General features: G+C 42.8%; 1 long non-coding RNA gene across 1 annotated transcript; it reads right to left on the minus strand.

Moving 5' to 3' along the window:
* Positions 1-1,787: 1,787 nt before the first annotated feature.
* Positions 1,788-25,559, minus strand: LOC148126216 (uncharacterized). The gene is made up of 3 exons (XR_015742586.1): positions 25,428-25,559; positions 24,672-24,814; positions 1,788-2,262 (listed from the first exon to the last, which is right to left on the minus strand). It is a non-coding gene; the product is annotated as an uncharacterized LOC148126216 (long non-coding RNA).
* Between the last annotated feature and the right edge of the window lie 423 nt (positions 25,560-25,982).

The raw sequence follows: 25,982 nt of genomic DNA on the forward strand, positions 1-25,982 counted from the left end.
GGGATTCAGATTTTTAACAACCGGTTCTGTGGGTGTGGCTTAGGTGATGGGCGTGGCTGGGGGATCATATAACTGGTTGGATGTGGCTTGGTGGTCATGTGATTGCCTGGGTGTGGCCAACTCAATATCACCCACATCAAGGCATGCATCTCCTCACCTGGCCTCTCATGATGGTGGGGATGCTGCAACAGTCATAAGTGTGAAAAATGGTCATAAGTCATTTTTTTCAGTGCCATTGTAACTTTAAATGGTCACTCCACACAAGCAAAGTACCAGCAAAGGAGAGAAAAAAAACTCCAGAGAAGTTCCTGAGACAGGAAGTCTAGTCCTGCCAAGAATGTAATAAGGGTTAACGGAGAGGCAGTTTCTGTAAGCAACATCAGAATGTTTCCTTTCTACCTTTCTTACAAGATTAGGCCAGTAATTTCTTCTAACAACCAGTTCTCTGAACTGCTTAGAATGTTAACAACTGGTTCTAGAGAATAGGTGCGAACTGGTAGAATCCCATCCCTGTTTTCAGTCCTCTCTAAGCAGTTTACAAAGTCAACATGTTGGCCTTATCAATTTGGGTCCTCATTTTACCAACCTCAGAAGGATGGAAGGCTGAGTCAACCTTGAGCTGGTCAGGATCGAACTCTTGGCAGTGGGCAGAGTTAGCCTGCAATACTGACCATTGTGCCATAATAACTTTTATAGGAGTTGGGAAACCAGAGTTGGACACAGTACATTGATTCAGAGGAGGACATTATTTATTTCCTCTTTGGTGATTTTGAGGAAGGTTTTAAAATTCTGCTCACTGGCTACTGCTGACCATTGCCATTTCTATTTTTAAATATAGGATCTTTCTTTTTTTTAAATACAGCGTGTTTCTGTTGTGTATGAAAGATAGCAAATTGATTGTGATTTCTGTAAACAAAATCAATTTCTTTTTAAAAAACAAATGAACAAACAATCATTTCACCTAAAATTGTCTACTCTCCCTGATAACCCAGGGATTAAAATATCATCCTTCGATTTTGCAGTTATGAAATGGAAAGTACTGCTGAAAACCTTCATATGCAAAACATTTACTTTGTTACTAAGCCATGGTTCTTTTCCCAAGGGGGAATCATGATCCAGTTGATCTAAATGATGCTTCATTTTCCTGAATTAATAACTGAAGTATATTTTCTGTACTAGTAACCAGGTGGATCCCCCTATTTAGATAAAAACAGAGGAAAGCATAGGTGTGCCTTCTTCCTTTGTTTGGACCTGCCCTAGTTAGCTAATTATTTTTAACACCCATTCATTTTCTTCTTTTTCTTCTATTTACACATTCCTTTGATTGTGCGTTGAAGGCTGCACCCTTTTCACTCTGCTGAAGAGGAAGCAGGTGTTTGATACTGACTGGCTCAAGATTAGCTCAGCCTTCCATCTTTCAAAGGTCAGTAAAATAAGGACCCAGATTGTTGGGGCCAATATGCTGACTCTGTAAAACATATCACAGAACTTCATAGTATGCACAACAACAGTTGTTTGCTGCAGGAGCACATAAAATACAGTTGATATCTGCTTCAATATTCATGATCAAATCTTTGGTATAGGATGCATATCTTTTCTTCTTGCTTCATGATGAAAGGTGTTTTTCTTTTATCTTAACAGATTGTATGAGTCAAGGTACCATGATTTCATAAAAAGTTTTTCCCCCAATTCTTTCTTCTATTAGGTCTTGTCTTCTCTTTTTATATGTACATAATTTTATTAAATTTTAGTTAATGAAATGAACCAAGAATTTCACTAAACCCAATGGAACTTGCATCTTTTAATAAAAATAAAACAGTACAAAATATTTCAGAAGAGATTGATAAAACATTCTAGATTCCATTCCTACTACCCTAAGGTATCCCTTTTTCATAATTCATAATTCATTATTCATTTCCTTCCTGGCAACAGTTTTACCAAGTTCTTTATTAACAATCACTCTGACATATTGTTTGCCATGTAGTCTCATGTTTGTAGATATTTACTATCTGATTAGAACCCACATGGCAACTTAATGTCATTTCAAACAGAATATTTATACTGCATGGATTCAAACAAAAGTGCTTCAAATTCTAATTTTGTTAGAGAAATTTGGACAAACCCAAGAGTAGGATGGTTGAATCCTCGCTAGTGCTTCTGGAAGATATGGGCAAAATTCATGAAGACTCCAATGGCTCCAGATTGACACCTTCTCCTCTTACTTCCACCATTTTCTCTCCTGCTCATTCTTTCCCCTGTTCTCTGTAAGGAAACATGGGGAAAACACATGATTGAATGATAAGTCACAGAAGATTGGGTTTGGGAGGGAGCATGGGAAATGCATAAAAAAATATTCCAGAATCATCCCCTGAATCTCTTGCCATTTTCCTGAGACCTGGAAAGCTACTTCATGTCTTCACTGCCCTTCCAACAGATTTTAAAAACATCATCTGGTTTTAGTGTTGATATATTTCAAATTTATTGGAAACAGTTGTGTACTTTCTTTAAATTGCTGTGACTCTGAAGACTTTATGGGGGATATATTTTTCTTTTTCCAATTCCCCTACCTCCTTGAGTTCTTTTTCTCTGCCTCCTTTCCCCTGCCTTTCCCATCTCCCATACCCGAAAGTTCAACATTACTTTCTGGAATTCAACTTTTTATGACTATTTAGAACTATTCTTTCCCCATAGTAACATGCCACCATCATCAGAGCAATTAAGAAAAATGTCCAATTACAAAATTGCTACCCTTCACAACTCTTTAAAAAAAGATAAAGGTTTCCCCCAGTCATGGCTGACTCTAGGAACTGGTGTTCATCTCCATTTCTTAGCTGAGGAGACCAGCATTGTCTGAAGACACTTCCATGGCCATGTGGCCAGCATGACTTTACACTGAAGGTGCATAAATCACTGTTATCTTCCTACTGAAATGGTACCTATTTATCTACTTGCATTTACATGCTTTCGAGCTGCTAGGTTGGCAGGAGCCTGGAGCAAGTACAGGAGCTCTCTCTGTCATGAAGTACTTGATCTCAAACTGCCAAACTTCTGTTCAACAAGCCCAGTGTCTTCACCACTTGACTGCTGCATGGAAGCTTTTAAATGCAAAGGAATGGTGGCCAAATAACTAGGAAGCTGTTGGAGTAGTTTGGTGCCTTTGTTAATGGTTTGTTATAATGGTATTTTCTTTACATAGATTCCCAGTTTAAGAACCAGCCACTGGACAAATATATGCACATACATGTACTGAAAAACATGGGTAGCATAAGATTGACTTGTTGAATGTAGGGGTGATGAGATTTTTTTATTCCATGATCTGTAGAATTTCAGGAAGAGAAACACAGATTAGATTACTTTGTAAGTACTCTATTGTTGGGCAGCTGAGGGGTAAACACCAGTTAGCTCATGATGAAGTCACCAAGTTTTCCAAATATTGCACTTTTATTATTATCTGTCTGATATGAAGCAAGCAAAATTGCTCTCATATAGAGCCATTAATATTCATACAATCTGACCTTCCTGAACCACAGCAGCTCAATTCTGAGACTCTGGAGTTTTCAGCAGCAACTATTGTTAAATTGATGGAGTAAAGGCCTAATTTGTTATTACAATTTGATATGTTCAGGTGAAGAACTATTGCTAGCATTGTAATGAATCACAAGCCATTTGCATGGCTGGTAGCTGCATTTGGTTTCATGGTTCCACATTTGTTTTTGCTCTTGTTACATCATGTATGTTGCTCAACAAAGTTGCACCCTGGACAAATAAGACCCAATAATTTGCCTTGTTTTTTTCCTATGGATTTGACATGCTGATCTTAGTGTTGTCTTACTTTGTTCCTCGTTTGAGGTGTAGACACTTCTCCTTTTCACTCCTATCATCTCTTTCAAATGAGTCCCATTTACAAGAATGCCAAGCTGTTTCCTTCCTGTACTGTATTTATTTTATGATAGATTTCTTGCTGAGGAGAGATGTGGTATCTTACTAAATACAGAAGCAGGGATTTTGAAACTCTGTTTCAGAGAACCTGAGGGTTTCATGAGAACTGAGTGGAGTTCTAAGAGAAATTAAAGACACTAAAAGATGAACTGGAATGCATCAAATTTTCTATCTCTGGAGCTTTGCTTCTTGGTTATGAGATACAGGGAATTTAAAAAATAATTTAAAAAACTGACAGATTTCAAAGACTGAAAAAAGTTTGAACCCTGCCCCCCCAATCTATAGTGGTATAAAGAACAATACCAGTAAACTATCAATTTGTGAAGTGATAATACTTCATTTCACAGGCCATTTAAAATCTAAAATCACAATCAGAATGGATTTGACACAGAATCAATTTCACCTTAAAGGAAATATTGGATGCTGCATTTTGAATTGTTGATGAATTTTAAGTATATAGACTAGAAAGAAACCACACAGTTTCCTTTTGGGATGAATCTTAATGTTTTTCCTCTAAGCCTAAGAGAGAAGTCTTCAGTTTCCACATTCCTCCCGTAACGTCTTCTACTTCTATTCCTTCTACAGAAATTAATAGATGACAGTCTTAGCCAGTCTTTTTTAACCGAGAAAACCATGGGGTGCCAACAAAGCAGAATTATACATGAGAATTGAATTGTGGTTTGTGACTAATCACACATTGTCAATCATTCTTTGTCAGACATGCTTGTTAACCAGCAAAATGGTTTGCTTCCAAACCAGGGAAGTAGCACCAGAAAAGGAAGAGAGGATAAGACGATGGCTCATGCAGATACATAACAAAGGGCACTCTGCAGTGCTCCCAGATGCTGCTGAACTACAGCTTCCAGCAACTGTGACCTTCTAGATGTGCTCTACAACTACTGTGCTGGTATTAAAGAGGAAGGCAATTGCAGATTATGAGCAATCCTGGAAAAAGTTGGTTTTGGATAGCAATATGTACATTTCCCAAAAAAATTACATGGGGTACATTAAATAAATAAATAGTCTCAGGGGATCAAAAATAAACAGCAACAGGAGCCTTGATACCTTCAATATGAGTTTGAGAATAATAAAAATCCTCTGGATTTCTAAAGGCAATGACTTTGGGTCAGCAAGTATTTCCTGGAATCTCTCTCTGTAATACAAATTTGACAGGAAGGCAATTTATATCCAGAATGTACCAACAAGAACAGGGCCTCTGCTCACCAGTGTATGCTCGACTTCCCTATAACTTCTCTGACATTTTTTTTCACACAACTTTAAATGTGTGGTTTGAGCCAAATATCAGTGTTTTGCGTCAGCCAAGCATCTGCCACTGCAAGCTTCATTCATTAAAGCCACTCATGTGTACAATTCCATAACTGAGAATAATATATATCAGGGAGCTAATCAGTTCTTTATTATTAATACGTAACTCAGTGACCCAAGAAATATCACACTGTGGAATTTAAACAGCTTTTTAAAAAGCCTATTATCTTCCCCAAGAGAAATCTGCAAGTCTTTCTACTTTTTAAAATAATGTTAAAAATGTTACCAGCCACCATGCTTCAGATTTGCATTATTATTATAATAGTAATCATAACGTAATTTATTAGGTTAATTCTGCAGAAGAAAAAATACCAGAATCCTGATTTTTTTTTCAAGATTTAGCATTATTCAGGATTTACTGGATACCCCATAATGAATAAGCGGAATGAGTCACAAGGTGAACTTTTCTTTTTTGTAATTATAGACTGCTGAGAAATATTGATAAAAGTCAAAGAGCAATAAGAATGCATGAGAAAATATCTATGTCTAAGTTCTCAAGCTTTCAAAGAGTGCCATCAAATAATCTCTTACCTAATTCTTTGAAAGAGATATCTCATCTCTCACAATTACTTACAAATGAAGAACTGGTAGCAGTTTTTAATTTACCTTTATTCATTCTTATTGAAGAATGCTTGTGTCATATCGGCCGATACGATCATAAAAGACGCGAGGCAGTGACTGGTTTTAGCTCTTTTTATTTCAGGTTTAAGATCTGCTGCCGGCTGTGCGCTTGTCCAATCAGGGGTGCAGGATTCCAAGAATGCTAATGTCCATACAGAACACCCCCTCCTCTTGGTTCGGTCCTACGTAACGTAGTCCCGTAAGTAGGCGGGGCTCCACTTGCCTACTGGACCTGCGCAGGTTAGTTGTCACTTGGCTGCCGGCCGGTTCGGTCGGGGTCCATGTTGCTCTCTGCCTCGTCAATGGAACCACCTGTAAGGGTGAGTCAGGCCTCTTGCCACAGCTCCCTCCTGGGCTACCCGGCTGGTCGAGTTGCTGGCTTCGCTGCTCCTGCTCGGGCTTCCCGGGCTGGTCGAGCTGGCTTCGCTGCTTCTTTCAGGTGAGGCTTCAAGTGGGTCGTTCCCTGGTGCTTCGGTAGGTGAGTATTTCTGGTTTCTTTTTTGATGGGTTTGTCTGTTTTGTTCTTTGGGGTTTTCCCTCCCCTCTTGGTTGGTGTTTTGGCATTCCCTCTCTGTTCCTGGTTCTCTGTTTGTGTGTGCTTGCTTGTCGGTTGTATTTCCCGTGGTGGTTCTCGATCTTAGCTGATCGATGTGTCGTTTCCATGCTCGCCCGTCGTTTGTTAGTAGCCGGTACGAGCGGGGACCCGTTACCTGGGTTATCGTTGCCGGTATCCAGAGTGGGTCCCCTGTGAAGTTCTTCGCATAGACCGCATCTCCTGGTGTGAACATCCGGTGCTTGCTGGAGGAGTTGGAGGGTTTTTCTGGGTTGTATGTGGGGTGCAGGCGGTCGAGTGGTGATCGCAGCTTTCTTCCCATCAGCAGCTCTGCCGGGCTCTTGTTCGTTGTTGTGTTCGGGGTTATGTGTTGTATGAATAACATCCTGTTGATTTTGTCCTGTATTTCCCCGGTTTTGATTTTTTGAATCATCTTTTTCATGAATTGGACCATTTTTTCCACCCTTCCGTTCGCCGCCGGGTGAGCCGGTGCTGTCAACGCGTGCTGAATCCCCCATTCTGCCAGGAATCTTTCGAAGGGTAGCGCGGTGAACTGGGGGCCGTTGTCAGATACAATGACATCTGGGAGGCCGTGGGTTGCGAATAATTTGCTGAGTTCCTTGATGACGGCTTCTGTGGTGGTTGTTCTCATGTTGCTTACCTCCAGCCAGTTGGAGTAAGTGTCTACCATCACCAGGAACATGTGTCCTTTGGTGGGTCCTGCGAAATCTATGTGAATCCTGGACCATGGCCCTCTGGGGGTTTCCCATTCCAGGATTGGGGTGGCGGGAGGGCTCGGTCTGGATTCTTGGCTTTGCTTGCACGATGCCACCCAGGCTTCGATTTCTTTGTCCATCCCTGGCCACCAGGCATGACTTCTGGCCAGGGCTTTTGTTCTAACAATGCCAGGGTGCCCTTCGTGCAGCATGTCCAAGACTCTTTTCTGTAGTTTTTCTGGTATTATGACTCTGTCCCCCCACAGTAAACAGCCCTTTTGTGTGAAGAGTTCTGTTTGGCGGCTCCGGAAGGTTCTGAATTGTTCATCATTGTCTTTTTCCGGCCACCCTTTCTTCACCCATCTTAGAACCCGCGCCAGACGTTTGTCTTTATTTGTTGCCAGGGCAATGTCTGATGCGGTTAGGGGGAGGTTGGGTAAAGTCTCTATGCTCAGGGTGGACATGGTGGGTGCTGGATCAGTGTCCAGGTGGGGTAGCGATGTGCGGCTCAATGCGTCTGCATGCCGAATTGACTTACCAGGGCGATGGTCTAGCCGGTAATTGTAGGCGGCGAGGAATTTGAACCACCTTGTCATCCTCGGGGATAGGATGTTCGGGGTGGCCCTGTCCCCCGCCAGGATTCTGAGCAGCAGTTTGTGGTCTGTGATGATGGAAAAAGTTCTGCCATAAAGGTACTCGTGGAACTTCTTTACGACTGCGATGATTGCCAGGGCCTCCTTGTCCAGCTGGCTGTAATTCCTTTCCGGTTTTGAGAGAGTCCTTGAAAAGAAGGCGATGGGTGCTTCTTTTCCATCAGCGAGGGTGTGGCTGAGGATGGCCCCGACGCCGAAAGGGGATGCGTCGTACGTTACGGTTAGGGGTACTGTCTCGCTGTATTGGATGAGAACAGCGTCCGATGTGAGCAGGTCTTTTGCTCGGTTGAATGCGTCTTCCTCTCGCTTTCCCCAGCTCCAGGTGGCTGTCTTGTCGAGCAGCCTATGCAACGGTTCCGCCACGATTGCCTTTTGGGGAAGGAAAACATTATAGAAGTTAATCAACCCCAGAAACGCCTGCAATTCAGTTTTATTTCTTGGTCTGGGGGCTTCCTTGATGGCTCTGATTTTTTTTTTCTGTTGGGTGAATCCCGTGCTGGTCTAGGAGGTACCCTAGGAACTCGACTCTTTCTGTGCGCAGCTGGCATTTCTCTTTCTTGACTTTTAGCCCTGCGTCTTTGAACCTTTGAAGCACCTCCCTCAGGCGGCTTTCCAGTTGTTTTTGGTCGGCCGCTGGCACCAGCACGTCGTCAAAATAGGGCACTACCCCTTTGATGCCCTGGAGCAGCCTCTCCATTAAACTTTGGAAGACCCCCGGGGCTACGCTGACTCCAAACTGGAACCTCTTGCAGCGGAATGCCCTGCGGTGGGTGACTATGGTTTGCGCTTCTGCGGTTTCCTCGTCAACCGGCAGTTGCTGATAAGCTTATGCCAGGTCGAGTTTGGCGAAAATCTTGCCCCCCCCCCCAGTGAGTGCAGAAGGTGCTGTACCACTGGGATGGGGTAAGCGCTCTGTTGCAGCGTGCGGTTGAGGGTGGCCTTATAGTCACCGCAAATTCTCATTGACCCGTTTGGTTTTACTGGGGTGACTATAAGGGTCTCCCACCTGGCATGGTCTGTTGGCTTGAGCACTCCCTGTTCGATGGGCTTATTTAGTTGCTCGTCAATTTTGGGCCTGAGTGCAAAGGGTACTCGCCGGGGTTTGAGGCGGATTGGGGCGATGGCGGGGTCTAGGCTGAAGGTTATCGGGGCCCCTCGGTACTTGCCTAAGCTGCCGTCGAAGACCTCTTGGAAGTCCCGCGCGAGCTGCTCCTCCCAGTCCGTCTCGGTGGTGTGGTTGGTACCAGTCACCTCTATTCCCAACGGCGCGAACCATTGAAGCCCCAAGAGGCTGGGGCGGTCCTTCTCTATGACGGTTAGGGGGAGTATCTTGGTGCACCCCTTAAATGTGACTTTGAAGTGTCCGATTCCTACCACGGAGATGCGGTTCCCCTGGTAGTCCTTGAGGATGAGTTTCTGGCTTTCCAGTTCTAGCCGATGTATGGTTGGCACCAAACACTTGATTTCCCGCCATGCGACCATGGAGAGGTAAGATCCAGAATCCACCTCCATTTTGCATGGGTGGTCTTCAATGGCCACCTCCACGTGGACTTTTCAGCCATCCCAGTTGGATGAATGGCCGATAATGACCGTCTGGTGGGTTTCTTCTTGTTGTTGGGCCTCGTTGAAATGCCTGTTTCTTCCTTCCCGGCTCCACCGGCTCTTGGTGTTTCGGTCTCGGGCCCTCGGGGGGGTGCCATCTCGTCTCCACGGGCTGCTGTCTCGGCGCCGGGGGCTGTGGTTCCTTTTAAAATGGCACACCTTGGCAATGTGCCCCCGTTTGTCGCAGTGCCGACATATCGCGTTGAAGAACCGGCATTCCGACCGTGGGTGATCGCCGCCGCACCCAGCGCACTGGAACCTTGACTTGCGGCTCTGTTGCTCGCGCCGGTCTCATTCCGTCTGTAGCCGGTGGATGTCTTCCTCGTCGTCCTCGGAGTCGGTGGGGGAGTCGAGGTCGCCGTGGTGTGTGGAGGTGGTTGTTTGGCGGGTGGTCTCAGTCTGCCTCTCGGGGGTCGGGGTCATCTCGGCCGTGGCTCGGCGATCCGTGGTGCTCGCTTGCCGCATCCGGGCTGCTGATCTCCTGGTTGCTTCTGCTGCGGTTGCCTCGGCGAGGGTGTCGGTGAGGGATATGTCGCCCCTTGCCATGAGCCGGCTTTGCAGGACGGGGTCTTTGAGGCCAAGGATGACGCTGTCCCACAGGGCTTCGTTGAGATCGGTGAACCCGCACAGGCCCCCGAGGTCCTGTAGATCAGCCATGAAGTCGCTGATGCTCTCGCCCTCTTTTTGATCCCGCCAGTAGAAATTGTGTCGGCGGATGAGGATGGGCACAGCGGGCACGTAGTGGCTTTGCAGCAGGGGCTCGAGGTCGGCCCAATCCATGGCCTTTACGTCGAGGGGTTTGGCGAGGGCCTTCGCCATCTTAAACACTGCGGGCCCGCAGTGGGTCAGGAACACAGCCCTTTTTTTCTGCCCATTTGCGTCTTTGAGATTGCTGCTCTCCAAGAACATGAGGAACCTATTGATGTAGGATTCCCAGTCCTCGGCAGCTTGGTTGAAAGGTGCGGGTGGTGCGGTGCCGCTGGCCATGTTGCCTGTTGGTGTTCCGCATGCCACATGCGATGTGGGCCTTGCTTCAGAATCCCACCCTCGTCGCCAGTGTCGTATCAGCCGATATGATCATAAAAGACACGAGGCAGTGACTGGTTTTAGCTCTTTTTATTACAGGTTTAAGATCTGCTGCCGGCTGGGTATGCGGCGGCTTATATTGAACTGGTGCTGGGCGCCACAGCCAATGACAGCCGTTCGAATCACCCGCGATCGGCTCGGCCAATCGCGGTCGCTTCGGAATGGCCAATCAGTGCCGCGCGCTCGGCCAATCCGGTTGCTTTGCGCTTGTCCAATCAGGGGTGCAGGATTCCAAGAATGCTAATGTCCATACAGAACAGCTTGGCTCTTGTTATATTATATGTTTAATTATATAAGTAAATCCCATTAAAGACAAACGGCATTCATACATCAGTCAGATACTGGATTTGGTGTCTCACACAGATCCCTCATAGTAATTCCCTCCTTCCTGTACAAATTGCCTTAGTAAAATTAAGGAACCAACCCTACATTTCATTCAAGTCCATATATTCAATTACTGTGGTGAAGTCTGAATGCTCCGAACGATTCATATGTTCTTTGCATTTAGACAGCTTCAGGTGGAGAAGAACTAAAAGGATTTCATTCCAGCAGTGGTGGGTTTCAAACAGTTTTTCTACTGGTTCAGTATGAGTGCACATGCAGCGTTTGCAACTCATCTTCTGCTGCAAACCCTGTATGTAAAACAACTTACGCATGGCAATCAGCTGTGCCGCGTGAAACAGCCGAGGTTAAAAAGCAAGAAATAAGGGTCAGTGTAGAGCAGGGGTGTCCAACCTTTCACCTTACCTGGGCCACATTAGAAGATGAAAATTTGGTTTGGGCCGCACATACAATAAAATAACAGTAATGATATCTGATCATCCCAAAAAAACATAGAAAACGTAGTTAACATATTAAATTTATTTGGAAATGAAGTTAGTGAGATGTTTTTATTATTTATTATTAATTATTTATTAAAAATTATTTATTTTTATCACAGTTTTTTTATCACGGTTTTTTTATCACAGTTTATTTTCCGGCCAAATTTTGCGGGGTGGGGGGAGAGAAAGCTCGCCCGCCTAGCGCCTAGCTCTCCTCCCTGTCAATGGCCCAGCTGGATGAGGCAGGACTGGGAGGCAGAAGCAGCAGCGGTGGCGGGGGAAGAAGTGGCAGAGAAGGCGGGGGCAGAAGTGGCAGCGGGGGCAGAAGCAGCAGCGGTGGCGGGGGCAGAAGCGGCGGCGGGGGCAGCGGCGGCAACAGCAGGAGGTGGCACTCTGACAGTGCCCGCCTTTTCTGTTGCTGCTTGGCCTGGCGCTCACCTCGCCCCGCCTCGCGCCTGCCTCTCCTCCTCCTCCTCGCTGGCTCTGGCACGAAGGTTGGGGTGGGCACTGGGCCACATTACAAGGTGACCTGGGCCGCATGCGGCCCGCGGGCCATGGGTTGGACAAGCCTGGTGTAGAGCCAGGGCAGGTGGGAGAGCCCAGCAGCTGATCATCAGAGTGAACCAGTTTGCTTACAGATGATCCTCAGAGTTAATGGTTCAGCTGAACCGGTAGAATATCACCACTGCATTCCAGCCTTTTTAAGCCTTTCCATTTACCATAGACCTACATTGAAAGAACAGTTCTTTTTCAGAAAATTAATCCAGTCCATGGCTCTAAACAGTTCGTTTTCATTTACTAAGCAAGTAAACAACAGAGTTCTGTTCTGTTCATTTTCAGAGTTCATTTTCTGTTTCTGTTTAAGAACTAAATCTGATTAGCTTTGGAGTAACTTGGAGACAATGATATTATTTACAGAGCTCCATAATTGGCCCTTGAAATAGCATTGATAGTCTGCTGCAGATCCTGAATGTTTGATACAATGATGCATAAATATATGATTTATACATAAGACAAACTTCTGAAATACATTAAATAGGGAGGAAGTACCACTGTACAAACAAACATTATATTTCTGCCACTGCAGAGAAGTTGATCTGGCTGGTGAAATTAGGTAGAAAGCCTAAAGGGTCTAAGCGGAGAAGACACGACAAAGCCTATCGACTGTTCAGTTCTAAAATTTGCAAGGAAAAGGAATGTTGTTATAATGTATCTAGGCAGAAAACCTCCAATATTGCTAAATCAATGAGATTTATGAAGGAAAGATAGATTAGTTAGCCATTACATAACAAATCAAGGCAGGAGGCCTAGCAGGAAATAAAGAACTTCAAAAGCTCCAAGTCAGTCTTGTAAGCTAAGATCCTCCAGTATTGGGCCAAAAGGATTAGTATGTCAGCAGTACACAACTGATGGTTTAGGGCAGGGGTCTCCAACCTTAGCAACTTTAAGACTTGTGGACTTCAACTCACAGAATTCCTCAGCCAGCTTTGAAATCCACAAGTCTTAAAGTCGTTAAGGTTGAAAGCGCCTGGTTTAGGTAGCTCACTCAAATCTTTAACATTTAACTTTTCCACAGCTATGTGGATGATTTGATTTTTCACTACAGAAATGGAGACTTTGTCAGAATTTTATTGTCTAAGAATGATGAAAAGCTAACATAGAGAATTTTTCAAGGAAGCAATCAACTCCATTCTTATCACATTTCTACTCACACTAAACAGTACAAAGTTCAACAAAATCAGAGCTAACACCAACCTCGGAACTGAATTAGGGAAATTGCAACATTTAGTACAAGAGAGGAAATCACTCTTCCTCACGATTTCTTAGCTTCCCTAAAAAGAAAGAATAGAATATGAAATAACTTGTACCAAATCAGAGTACATTAACCCCTGGTGGGCTAACCTCTCTGGCTGTATTAAAAATGTTACACCCCTGTGGAGCATGGAGAAGATAATCTGCTGATGCTGCCATGAAGAAAGAGAACATCAGGCAGAAAAAGTGGGTGTTTTTTAATCAAAAGTCCAGTAATATTTCAGTAACTGAGGCCAAATAGAATAGTCACTTAGTCAAAGCATGCAGAGTTAATGGGGTTCAGCCTTTGTTCATACACAAAACTGAAAATTATACAGTAATTCTCAAATATTTCCCAAATTTCCTGCAAATATCTGCCCCAGGGAAATAATTACTTAGAGGGAAATAATTCTTGCTTAAAAGAGATGTGGGGGAAGGAGAAGTCTTAAAAAAAAAAAAAAACCACAAACATTGCACTTTGTTCAAATGTTGTGGCGCAATAGCAAATCATTCTGCAATCGCTTTTGTGCATGGGCAATGTGGAAAGCAGCACGATCCTTCAAACAACTTTTTTTTTTTTTTTTACAAAAACAGTTTGGCAGAGAATGCATGTGGTTAGCTGGTTTTCAATGTACACAAAAGGACATTACTGCCATATAATTGTGATGACCCAGGGTATATCAGAAATATACCAAAATCCAAACCGTAGCTAAAAATCCTTTAATGCCTTCAGCTTGGCTTCACTGTTAAATTGTTCACAATGGAGGTTCAAAATAAAATTTAAAGGCAAGAAACAGTTCACAGTCAAAGAGCCAATAACGAAGCAGAAACCAAAAACAAACCATATTAAATCAAGTCCCTTGATAGACTAGGATAAATAATTGCCAGCTTCAGAAAGATAACCAGGAACAGTCCATTGGAAGAACACCAACCAAGATAAAGCTTCCTGAAAACTAAAACACTTAATTGTCTCCAGTGTCTGTTAGCAGGCAGGCCAACACTCTAATGCAAATCACCCACCTGCAACCCATTAAGGGGATCATGGCCCTCTCCTCCTGAGTAGACCATGTTTTACCCTGATCCTATCCTCCCTGTGTGCCCTAGGATGGATAGGGGATGGGCCTGGGTCCTCCTCTGACTGCTCAACCAGTCTCTGCCCTTCCCCAGCCTCCTCCACCACCTCTGGAGCCACACTTCCACTCCCTGTTAGCTCTTCCTCCTCTTCCTCAGAGTCAATCTCCACCAGGGGCATGACAATAATCTTGGTGAACTTAGATTTGATCTTTAATACATCTCTGTTTTGGATAGCAAAATGTAAATGATAAAGTTGTTTCAGTAAAAGGATGAGAAGAGATATTTCAGAATAACAGAGTTGGAAGGGACCTTGGGGATCTTCTAGTCCAACACTCTGTTCAAGCAGGACATTCTATGCCTGTGATGGCGAACCTATGGCACACGTGCCACGAGTGGCATGCAGAGCCATTTGTGCTGGCACGTGAGCCGCAGGCAAACTTACCTTACTGCGTATGTGCATGTGCATGCCTCACAGCTGATTTTTTTTCCCCAGTTGGTTTGAGGCCTTTCTCAGTTTCTCAGAGGGAATTATAGGCAGGGGTGGGAATTCTACTGGTTCGCACCTATTCGCTAGAACCGGTTAACATTCTAAGCAGTTTGGAGAAGCGGTTGTTAGAAGAAATTACTGGCCTAATCCTGTAAGGAAGGCAGGAAGGGAACATTCTGGTGTTGCTTACAGAAACTGCCTCTCCAACATTCTTGGCAGGACTAGACTTCCTGTCTCAGGAACATCTCTGGAGTTGTTTTCCCTTCCTTTGCTGGTACTTTCTTGTGTGGAGTGACCATTCAAAGTTACAATGGCACTGAAAAAAGTGACTTATGACCTTTTCTCACACTTACGACTGTTGCAGCATCCCCACAGTCTTGAGAGGCCAGGTGAGGAGATGCATGCTTCGATGTGAGTGATATTGAGTTGGCCACATCCAGCCAATAACATGACCACCAAGCCATATCCACCCAGTCATATGACCACCAACCCACGCCCACCACCTAAGCCACACCCACAGAACCGATTGTTAAAAAATCTGAATCCCATCCCTGATGATAGGCCCATTTTGTCACTTCCTGTAATACCGGAAGTGATGAAACTGGCCTATAATTCATCCTGAGAAGCCTTGCAGAGGCTTTTTCTGAGCCTCTGGGAGGCCTCAAACCAGCCAAAAAATCAGCTGTGAGGCACAGTGCAGGTAAGGGGGTGGGGTGCGGGATTGCGAGCGCATGCGCAGGGGGCATGGAGAGGGGGGGCACACATTGCATGTGAGTGTGCGTGCGCTGGTGCGCTCACAATTTTTGGCACAGGAGCCCAAAATGTTTAGCCACTACTGTCCTATACCATTTCAGACAAATAGTTGTCCAATCTCTTCTTTAAAATCTCCAGTGATGGAGCACCCACAATTTTGGGAGGCTAGCCATTCCACTGGTTCATTGTTCTCATTGTCAGGAAATCTCATCCTTAGTTCTACGTTGCTTCTCTCCTTGATTAGTTTCTATCCGTTACTTCTTCTGCCTTTGGTTGCTTTGGAGAATAAGTTGACACCCCTCTTCCTTGTGGCAGCAACTCAAACATTGGGAAGGATTCTTTTTTGAGAATAATTTGAAAAGGCAAAACTCAAATAACAAGAAACCACCACCACCACCACCACCACCACCACCACCACCCACACATTTTCCATGTCAATGTGGCTTGATGGTACATAGAAGATGATTCCAGTAGAATTTTGTCAAAATACGTCATTCATATTTACTGTAGGCAACTTTCTGGTCAGTTTGTTTTCTCCTGTGTAATACCCATTCTTTGTAATACCCATTTGTTAAGACCCATTCTCTTTTCTTTCAATGTCAGCCATCTTTATTTCATGAACCGGCACATTTTAGAGCTGAATCTTTCTCACCAAAGGAGCAGCAATTGACGTCATGATTGCCAATCATTAATTCATCAGATTGCAAGCACATTGTGCAATTATTCTACCCAAGTGGCTAACTTGCCAGAGCCATAAATCAAGACTATTGCTTCCACGTAAGAGTATCACAGCCTTATTTTAAAGCCACGAGGCCATTTAATGAAAAAGCCATGGGAAAAAGAAAAAGGGAGCAAGTTACCGAAACTGTTCATAATGGATTGCAGAAGAACTATTCTTTGAACAGATTTCCCACACCAAGCCCATTCTTCTAGGGTTGATGCTTCTGGTCCCTAGAAAATGGTACAGCAAGCTCTGCTCTCCACAGGTTTGTATAGGAGATACATTCATGAGCCACAGTGGTGCAGTGGTTAGAGTGCAATACTGCAGGCTACTTCTGCTGACTGCCAGCTGCCTGCAATTTGGCAGTTCAGATCTCACCAGGCTCAAGATTGACTCAGCCTTCCATCCTTCCAAGGTGGATAAAATGAGAACCCAGATTGTTGGCGGGCAATGTGCTGACTCTGTAAACTGCTTAGAGAGAGCTGCAAAGCAGTATATAAGTTTAAGTGCTATAGCTATTCTACAGATTCTTTCCAAAATGCAACCAACTTAAGGCAAGAACAGGGGTTGATCTATGATTCATCGGCCCATATTGAGAAATATCTGTGTGTATAGCTTTAAGTTTTATTCATGTTATATATCTTCATTGTGTAAAAACACTCCCAACCTGCAGCAGGTCCATAGCTCTGAAATCTTGGTCTGCTTTTCACAGTGGTTCAGGGTTTGTGGCTAATCTTCATAATATGAGAGAAGACATTATGTTAAACTACATTGGCAACATCATGTACTTTTAGTACAGTGTGTGCCAATTCCAGGTGCTCCTTGGTTAACTGACAGGTTTTGGGAAATGCCAGAGCTGCAGAAGACCGACTAGAGCACATAACCTAAGTAGCATTCCATACCTTTTTGCCTCTGATGCTGTTTCTAGTTGTTTCTAAAACTAGCTTCAGAAATGCTTGATTTATGCTTTTTTTTGCTTATTACCATCTCATCCCTGCAGGGAATGCAGGGTTGTCTGACTGGCTCCTGTAAGGAGAGTCTATATCAACATTTGGGGGATTTTCTTCCCTTCTTACTGGTTCTTGATGTTTTTCCTTTGTTTCACACTTGAATGACAAAACACCATCAACTCAGGATTATTTCCTGTAACATTAAGGCAAACCCCCTTTTTCTCCTCTTTTTCTTTCTTATACAAGCAGTCCTCGACTTAAGAACACAACTAAGCCCAAGGTTTCAGTTGCTAAGTTGCTAAGTGAGCATTTTGCAATCTTTTTAAGACAACTGTTAGTGAATCGCCATAGTAAAGTTAAGAACACAATTGTTAAGTCCATCTGGCTTCCCCATTGACTTTGCTTATCAGAAGTTCGCACAAGGTGATCACATGACCCCTGGACATTGCAACTGTCATAAATAATAAGTCAGCATCCAAATTTTGATCACGTGACCATGGGTATGCTGCAACGGTCATAAGTGTGAAAAACAGCCATAACTCTTTTTTTTTTTTCAGTATGATCATTGCTCTGCTTCAACAGTAAACAAAGCAACAGGGAACAGGCTGTTTTTCTTTCCCACCACATTCTGCAACTCTATGGGAACTTTGTGGCAAGGAAGAACCGAAAGTTCAATTTCATAGAAGTAGCAAAATAGCAAAAAAAATTTTTTCCCCTTTTTAAAAAAACTTGAGAAACACAACAAATGTTGTAATTTAATAGTGATTTTTAAAAAAAAAAATTAAGGGAAATGAGACTGAACTGCTCTGCACTATTGAGGTCAAGGATGAGAAAACCAAAAAAAGCGGGTTTCATCCAGCCTGAGAAGAAACCAAAAATATGCTTCCATACAAATTTAAGGTTGTAAACTGGAATGAAGCATGACTTTCTATAGATGAAGATAGTTCAGCGATATAATAGGCCAGTGGTGGCTAACCTTTTTGGGATTCTGTGCCAAAAATTGTACGCACACTTGTATGCTCGCGCTTGTGTGCCAGCACCAAGAAGGCAATGTGTGCCCCCATGCCCCCTATGCATGCGCGCACAATCCCCACCCACCCAACCACTCTGCCAACCCCTTACCTGCACTGTACCTCTCAGCTGATTTTCAGCCAGTTTGAGGCCTTTTTCAGCCTCACAGAGGTTTGAGGAAGTCTTCTGCAAGTCTTCAGGCTTTGCAGGCCAAAAACTAGCCCCATTTCATCACTTCCGGTACTTTCGGAAAAACAGGAAGTGATGAAATGAGACTAGTTTTTGGCCTGCAAAGCCTGCAGAAGCCTTCCTCAAGCCTTTGGGAGGCCGAAAAAGACCCCAAACCAGCCCAAAATCAGCTGTGAAGCAAGCACATGTGCAATGAGGTAAGTTTGCCTGCAGTCGCATGCTGGCACAAATGGCTCTGCGTGCCACCTGTGACACATGTGCCATAGGTTCGCCATCATGGTAATAGGCCATGGTTGGGTTAATTGAAAGATTATATTTTGAAAATGAAGGGACCAATAAAGGAGAATATTTGTAGCTCAGGGTTGAAGTGAGAGCTCCTTGGTGCTCTCTGAGATTGGTTGCTTTTCTGATAGACATTTCATTACCCAGACTAGGCAACATCTTCAGTGCACTGATGAAGTTACCTCATTTGAGTAATGAAACATCTACAAAAATAACAACCAAGCTCAGAGAGCACCAAGGAGCTCTCAAAATGTCAGGAACATAGTAGCCTGATAGCCAAAAACCAAAAGTATACATATAGACTGGGTGAAACTAGGCTCAATAGCAGTAAGTGTGAGAGGGATCTTGGAGTCTTAGTAGACGACCAGCTAAATATGAGCCAGCAGTGTGCAGCAGCAGCCAAAAGAGCTAATGCAATCCTAAATTGTATTAACAGAGGGATACAATCAAGATCAAGGGAAGTACTAATACCACTCTATAAAGCCTTAGTAAGACCACACCTAGAGTACTGCATCCAGTTTTGTTCACCACATTATAAAAAAGATGTTGAGACTCTAGAAAAAGTACAGAGAAGAGCAACCATGATGATTAGGGGACTGGAGGCTAAAACATACAATGAACAGTTACAGGAACTGGGCTTGGCTACTCTAGTAAAGAGAAGGACCAGGGAAGACATGATAGTGGTCTTCCAGTATTTGAGGGGCTGCTACAAGGAGGAAGGGGTCAAGCTATTTTCTAAAGCACCTTATAATCCCTTGCTTCGAGATTAGGTTGGGGCAACTGAATGGGGCTAAGTGTTTACTGGCTGAATGCCCTTCCTGATGCCTACGTGGAGTTCGCAGCAGAGCACCTGTTGGCCAGACAAGGAATAATGGATGGAAACTGAACAAGGAGAGATTTAACCTGGAAATAAGGAGAAACTTTCTGACAGTGAGAACAATCAACCAATCAACAGCTTGCCCTCAGAAGTTGTGGGAGCACCATCACTTGAGACTTTCAAGAAGAGATTGGACTGCCATTTGTCAGAAATGGTGTAGGGTCTCCCCCTTGGGCAGGGGGTTGGACTAGATGATCTACAAGGTCCCTTCCAACTATGATTGTCTGATAGCCAGAATGAAATAATTACATCCTCAACCAGCTGTCGAATTTTATTTATTTGTATTTACTTTAATTATTATTTATTAAATTTATGTACCCCCTGCTCATTTTACAAAACTACTCTGCAGAGTTGACTTCAGCCAATCAGAACTAGAACTCCTACTAGACTAAAATCAATCAACATTTGAACAAAGTTTAGGCATTTTAAAGTTCCCCATTGATTTCAATTAGACATTATGTCCATAGTTAATTTTTTTTCTTTTTACAGCCTTATAATCTCTTGCTTCGAGATTAGGTTGGGGCAACTGAATGGGGCTAAGTGTTTACTGGCTGAATGCCCTTCCTGATGCCTACGTGGAGTTTGCAGCAGACATTTTCTCTTTGCATTCTGATAAACTTCTGTCACTGCCTAGTGTTGAACTCTCAACCTTCCTAGTGGGAAGCAAGTATCTTCACCTCTACGCCACCATACTGCTCATAACTCAAAAGACTCAAGATGGCAGTCACAGCCATGCACTTAAAGCCCCATCTCCTTTGAATGCACAAGACAAAAATAAATACAATAAATTAACTAAACGTATTAGGGCTTGGATCACACAGTTTCTATCTTGACTTTCTTTAACCCCTGCAGATGTCCTTGCCAAGGCTGAATACATGTGTTTATTTTTTCTATTATAATTTTCTGTCATTGAAATTATTTTTGAAGCTGAAGTACTATTGCTGCAGTCCTCTGACTCCAAGGTACTTTTATCTTCCTCAAAGATGGAGGTTGAGTGCCAGCATGGAGCTGCCATAAACCATTTTCCTATTGAGAAGAAAGGAATTTTTAATAGAGAAGGGGGAAAAAATGCTACAGCAAAAAAAAGGAAAAAATACTTCCTGTCCCCATGCTGGCCAACATAAACACCTTACATTTAAGAAATGTTGTTTCGCAAAGTGTTTATAACAAGAACCCAAACTTATTTCCCCTTGCCTGCTGATTTTTTCTCCTCTCATTTCTTAGCTGTGGAAACTTGTATACAAGCTAACCAGAATGATGACCAGATATTGGAAGCATCCTCCCCTATAATAAATTTGTTTCACTTGAGATGGCCAACCCGAGGTCCTGTCAACCTCTGAAGCCTTGCAATATGCACCATAAACTGGAGATGAACGATAGGGGACCACTTTCAAGATTCCTGGTCAATGATCATTTCTTCTACCTCATTAATCTTGAAGTAACGATCATATGTTCTTATTAAGGAAAGAAAAACAGACCAATGGCCATTCCTTCTACCTCATTAATCTTGAAGAAAAGATCGTATGTTCTTATTAAGAAAAGAAGTCAAAGGGCAGTTCCTGAAGGCTAAATAAAAGTGCCCCTGAGTAGCAGAAAAATATAACAGAAAATTTTGCTTTGCGCTCTTCATTGGCCTTACTTTTTAATGCAGGACATATTAGATAAAATGATTAGTGGCCTCCTTTTCTTCTTCTTCCTCCTCCTCATCCCCCAAAGTATATTGGCAAACAGGAAAAAAACACCACCAATTAAACTCTTGGGTGGTTTGGGGAAAACATTTTGTTTGATTAGTAGATTTGATCAGGTTGTTTGTGTTTTGCACAGGTGGTTCCAAGACATTGATCATCCATTCTTCCGGAACAGTGTTGCCTGTATGTCATAGTTCTAAAATGGTTAGAAACAACTATATCATGACTTTTTATTTGAGTGTTATAGTTTGGGGTGGGGGGAGCATAAATAGTCAGCTCTCCCACTCTTGGAGAGTCTCTTGCCAAAGTTGGAAAGGTGGCATACAAATGTTAGAAAGAGGGACAGCAGCGAAAGAGGATTTTTTTTAATCCAACCAAGACTCCGATTCCACGAAACTGCACCCCTCCTGCCTGGAAAGTTGGTTGGAAGAATTTTAATTTTTTTTCTTATCTGGCAAGCTAAGATGGAAATATCAAATGTACTGGCTTGGTCAATTTCAGATGGCAATCAGGAACTCTGTATCTGAAAAAGAGATTGCTTTTAGAAAGTTGATGAGGAGACAAGAGTGCAAAGAAGGAAGATTCTTTTAAATCTATTAACACTTGCAGATGACTATCTCCAGTCTTGTCAGTCTCCAACCAATGGATAAACTTATCTTCCCTCTCCACTTCCTTAGTATCATTTATTTTTGTTTAAAACAAGACAGGAGCAAATCCATTCTCCTCACCAAAGGCTAAAGATCATGCACAAGACAGTTCTTGATCAACTGGTTTTAAATGTGGAGTCATTTATGACTTATTGCTGCACCTTCTCATGTTCTCCTTCTGCCTAGTCCAAGCCAAAAAGACCAGGGGTTCCTCAGTGCCAAGTGACCAACTTCGAGGTGGCAAGGCTTCACCACTTTGTAGTGCCAATAGGAAATATACAGATCCCATCCTTTGAAAGTACCAGCATACACATCGCCCTGTTTACAAATCATTCCTACAACATGGATTTTGAGAATAAGCTAGGAAAAAAGTTTAAACTTTTTAAAGCAAATAAGTAAAAGAGTGAATTGTCTCCCACTTGGGCTGGCAACAGGACAAAGACAGAATCATGAGGATAAGACTTGAGAGGATGATTTGCAAGACATCGTCATTCCTACTGTTAGAAGAATATCAGGATAATACCTCCCTCCCTTGAAACACACACATTCTATCTTAAGGCTTCCTTAGCTTTTAGAAACGTGTAGGGGGAACTTGGCTAGAGTATTCACTTGTTCATTCCAACACATAGGATATAGTGGTTTGGTTACTATAACATCCATAAGCAGAGAGCCCTAAACTGACCAGTTCCATTGCTGCAAAATCCCATCAGTCTGGTGCTCCTTCCATTCATAATGGTTTTCCTGGCATTTGAAAGTAAGTGTAAGAACTTCATTTCTTTTCCATAGCATCAGAGGTTTAAGGAGCTCTCAGTAGAACGGATCTACCAGTATGATGAGCAAGGTGGGATTAGAATTCCTTTGTTAATTGAATGAGAAAATTTAACTGCATGGGAAGAGAAAGAATAGAATTCTGCTCATATCTGAGGTCTACATACTGCCTAGGTGGCGCCTTTCCTCTGATTCATCAGTCCTCCTTTTTAGCATTGGGATAACTGCTCCATTTTTGACAGAAGTCAGCTGGGGTGGATTCTCTCCTTTCATGACAGAAGATAAAGAGCTGTGCACTTCACTTTTCAAAAGCTCACTGAGAGGTGGGAAATTTTCCAGCTTCTGATGTTTGGCTTAGAATGGTAAATTTCCTGGACTTTCCTGATCTCTGTTTACTATCTAGATAAGTGTTTCTTATCATCATTAAGATGTGTGGACTTCAGCTTCCAAAATTCCTAGCCAGCATATTGTTGAAATCCACACAGGTTAAAGTTGCTGAAGCAGAAAAACACTAACCTAGATCCATTGACTTTTTCCTACCTGAACTTCTGGAAGTCTTTCATTAAGGAAAGCAGCAGGATGAGCACAAAAGGGGTGGATTTGTAAATGCTTGGAATCACACATTGTGCTAAATAACAGTCAGCTATTGTGATTTTTTATAAACCATGGTTTATGGTTGAAATGTTCATACTGAGTGCTAAGGCCCAACACATGTGTCTCCTGAAAAAAAATTGGCTCAAACTTCAGATACTTCAAGAAATATATTGAATACACAGCTGGCAAATAATTGTGTTAGTATGCTGTTGCCTTCCCACTGAAATGGTACCTATTCTACTTGCATTTGCATCCTTTTGAACAGTTACGTGGACAGGAATTGGGGAAAGTAATGGGTGCTTACCCCATTGTGTGGAGCATGGATCTCAAACCCAGGCTGTCAGCTCTCCAGCTAACAAGCTCAGTGTCTTTAATGACTCCGCCATCACACCCCAGATATAGATATCTATCTATCTAATCCTATCTATAGATGATAGACAGACAGACAGACAGACAGACAGATAGATAGATAGATGATATAGATATACAAATACAGATATACAGTGATTGGAATGAACACAAAGTTCACAAAAAAGACCAGCAGCTAATTGTGCAAAGTCAGCTTATCATGATTTATTCAATAAGCCATGGAAAGCAAACCTTAGCTTAGTGTGATGAGTGAACCCATTCAACATTTGGGGAAAGAAATGGGATTTCCTAACTGGCTTTTTATCTTTTGAAACTAAGCTTCCTTTTCTAAGAAGGAAGTCATGCAAGTGCTGAGTGAACTCCTCTTTTGTTGGCCATAGATAGACCACTCAATATAAATATAAATCTATGTGCTTTTCCCCCCAAGCCCTTTCAACTAAAAATATGTAAACTATAGCCTCTATCTTAAAACAATCATATTAATAAAAGACATGTCCATAAGGTGAAGGAGCATTTTGCAACATCTTATGTATTATAGCTTTCAGATATATTGATTGTAGCCCTCAGTCACAAAATATTTGCCAACCCTTACTGTATGTGATAGCTTTCAAGCAATTTCATTTAGTGTATGGGGTTTCATATACAGTGGTGCCTTCAGAGGTGGGTATTCAACAGGTTCTGACCAGTTCTGGAGAACCAGTAGTGGAAATTTTGTGTAGTTCAGAGAACCGGCAAATACCAGCTCTGACTGGAGATTTTACAGTATCCTTCCCCTGCCACGTCCACCCAGCCACACAGAACCAGTAGTAAAAAAAATTGAATCCCACCACTGGGTATCTTGGTATTCATCATTAATTGGTTCTGGGAGATGCGATGAGGACCCAAAACAATGAGAACCAAACAAATTTTTCCCATAAGGAAGAATCTAATGAGTCACAAGGCAACCAACAGCGACAAGTTCTAGCTTGTGCATTGAAATCCAAACAAATAATAAGTGCCAGGGCAAAATTTGCATGCCAAAATATGTTGAGTACCAAATTCAATGCGTTTCAAAGCAGTTGAATACCAAAGTACCACTGTAAAATGCCATTCTATATGCAGTTACCATTGCCTGTACGTGCTATAAGAAATGAATGTATCAGTGGATTCTTACCTACTCTCTGCATCTGAACAAATGGACTGTTGCGTGCGAAAGCTTAGGTTAATGGTATCCATAACAAATTAAGCTTTTGTCAAAATAATGAAATGTGTCATAATGCCATGACACAACTTCCATCCCTTTATATGCTTGTGACACTGCAAAGCAAGTACAAAAGGGGTAGACTTGGTGTTGCAATGCACATTTTGTCACCAGCCTCACCCATGTTCCTTTTCAAACACCCAGGGCTTTGACAATAACCACTTTTATAAGGTGCCCCAATTATCATGAAAGTGCTCCAAAGATTCCCCAGGGTAATTTCAAATAGAGGATATCAAGATTCTGTTGAGATCATTAGTCAGGAATCCCAGTTCCTGAGGTTATAAAAAGTCTGTAATAGCCTTATAAGATTACCACCTCTCATAGCTGATGATGGTACACCCTTGTCTCTGTTTATTGCTTTGTGGGAAACCTGAGTGATGAAAGCACCGAAGCCAAAGGCAAATTACTTAATAGATTGGCATTGTGGTTCCCCTCAAATAGTCTGGGTGCTCCTCTTATCTGTTCTATCCTATGAGATCCTCTGCTTGCAACCAGCTATTATCACCTTCTTTATCTAACAACTAAAAAGTATCACAATTTCAAAAGAACAACTAATGAATGATAGGCAAGGCTAATCAGCTTTGGTGGGGCATTTCCATTCCTTCCTGATGAGAGAAAAACACTTTTGGTTTGAAACAACATTGCTAGACTAGATCATCTTGTACTTACATGACCTTGCTGTTGTTTCAGGGCTGGAAGATACCAACATCCAAGGAGGGACAAAGGATGCTCACCAAAACACATGTTGTTCAATAGTTTTCTCTCTCTCTCTCTCTCTCTCTTAATTGATTGTGGCCTGCTTTGAGACCTATTAAAACAGAGTGGGTTATACTTGAATAAAAACTGGTGTTCACACCTTTTTTTTTTCTACATCGGTCATAATGGAATGCTATCTGGATGCTGACAATGGCCAGCAATAACTCCTCTTTCTCTTCAGTTATGTTCTTAAGAAATGTTTGCCAGAGATCCATAACGAATGAGTAGAAGGTGAATTAACAGGAACTTGACTGAGATAAGTCAACAATTGATTATGAAAAGGTGTTTAATCTAACAAGAGGGAGAGGGAGAGACAAACTGGTGCTTGATGAGATCATTTCTCTTTTTAAGGAGTGGTCTTGCATTACTTTTTAATCAACATTCTGTTGCCTATGGAAATTCTCAGTCATCCAGGTAATGGTTGTCCCAGTGGTATTGTTAAAAAGGCAAGTGGACTTCCTTGGGGTT

Source organism: Pseudonaja textilis, chromosome 3 (genome assembly GCF_049901715.1).
Source record: "Pseudonaja textilis isolate UNSWEBS1 chromosome 3, rPseTex1.2, whole genome shotgun sequence".
NCBI lineage: Eukaryota > Metazoa > Chordata > Lepidosauria > Squamata > Elapidae > Pseudonaja > Pseudonaja textilis.